The sequence below is a fragment of the Bos mutus genome, chromosome 22 (genome assembly GCF_027580195.1).
Source record: "Bos mutus isolate GX-2022 chromosome 22, NWIPB_WYAK_1.1, whole genome shotgun sequence".
Classification (NCBI taxonomy): domain Eukaryota; kingdom Metazoa; phylum Chordata; class Mammalia; order Artiodactyla; family Bovidae; genus Bos; species Bos mutus.
Window position 1 is genome coordinate 20,327,634 of NC_091638.1, and position 1,756 is coordinate 20,329,389.

At 43.1% G+C, this 1,756-nt stretch overlaps 1 non-coding gene across 1 annotated transcript; it reads left to right on the forward strand.

Annotated features, from left to right (window-relative positions):
* The first annotated feature begins 1,297 nt into the window (after nt 1-1,297).
* On the forward strand, nt 1,298-1,369 carry TRNAY-AUA (transfer RNA tyrosine (anticodon AUA)). Its single transcript has one exon. It is a non-coding gene; the product is annotated as a tRNA-Tyr (tRNA).
* The last annotated feature ends 387 nt before the right edge of the window (nt 1,370-1,756 follow it).

Genomic DNA, 1,756 nt, shown 5'->3' on the forward strand with positions numbered 1-1,756 from the left:
GTGATTGCTCAGAGCCTCCCAACTGTGAGAGGCATGAGATGTTCTAAACTGTCTAAATACAGATTCCTTTGAGCAGTTAAAAGATTGATTAGAAATTGTATTGGTGAAGGGATTTTCACTTGTTGGGCCAATGTTTGCTGCTAAGTTTCCATATCCCTTATCTGCTGTGTCCTTGGCAGTGTATTGATTAATATAATTGGTGTAAGTAGTAGCTTTAATGTTTGTAACCTGGGACCCTTGAGTTAATTCTTTTTCTTGTTATAGCCCACCACACCTTTGCTCTGTAGGAATGCAACTTTATCTAATGCTTTTGGAGGGTGGCTCCTGACCAATCACCTTTAAAGAAAAATAAGTTTTCTGAAGAAAGGGTCTTAAAATGTTAACAGGCCTCCGGGCCAGAAGATGATGCAAATCACCTAAGCTTTTGCATATGATAAGTTTGCAGGAAGAAAGCCTGGCTTGCTGCATGACTCTACCCCTTCTCCCATTATCCTTTATGCATAACTTAAGGTATAAAAACTACTTTGGAAAATAAAGTGCGGGCCTTGTTCACCAAAACTTGGTCTCCCCATGTCGTTCTTTCTTTCACCTTCTAGCTGAGTTTTTCCTCTGAGGCGGGGAAGCTCGTCAAGCCTACTAATTTTGCCTGGGCTTCTAAGATCTGACCGGGGAGGCCTTAGTGTCTCCTCTCCTTCGGGAGAACGGGAGGACACCTGCGGCCTTCGTAGGTGACGTAAATTCCCTGCTTTGGAAGTTTATTCAGCCTCTTTTCTTCACTGAATTTTCCTACTGAGCTATCCTTATTCTATTACTCTTTATATCCTTAATTAACGTTTAATTAAGCAGTTGTTTCCTGATCCTCGCCGACGCCGTCCCCGCTTCGAATTCCCTGGATCCACCGGGGCTGGACCCCGGCACAACCCCTTTATACCTAATAAGGGCAAATTTGGGGGTAAAACCATTTCTGCTTATATGCATATACCTGTATGTGTGCATGTTTATATAAAATATATGTTTGCTGCTAAGTCGCGTCAGTCGTGTCCGACTCTGTGTGACCCCACAGATGGCAGCCCCCCAGGCTCCCCAATCCCTGGGATTCTCCAGGCAAGAATACGGGAGTGGGTTGCCATTTCCTATTCCAGGGGTTCTTCCTGACCTAGGGATGGAACCCTCATCTCTTACATCTCCTGCATTGGCAGGTGGGTTCTTTACCACTAATGCCACCTGAAAAGCTATATATGTATGTATGTCTGTGTATGTATGTGTGTGTGTATATATATATATATATATATGGGCTTCCCTGGTAGTTCAGATGGTAAAGCATCTGCCTATAGTGCAGGAGACCCAGGTTCAATCCCTGGGTTGGGAAGATCCCCCGGAGAAAGAAATGGCAACCCACTCCAGTATTCTTGCCTGGAGAATTCCACGGACCAAGGAGCCCGGTAGGCCACAGTCCATGGGATCGCAAAGAGTCGGACACAACTGAGTGACTTCACTTCACTTTATATATATATGTATACACACACACACACACACACACACACACACACAAATGTAATGGGCCATGGTAGAAAATACACTTTCTACCAGGAGTTGTGGTCAGAAATATTCCATTTAAAGTCAATGGAATACATGGAGACAAAAACTGCAGCTTATAGAAAAAATAAAAATCAGATCAGATCACTCAAAACCTATATAATGTTGTAACTAGAGCAGTAACCAAAAGAATAATTTATACCTTGGTTGATAATTTAGA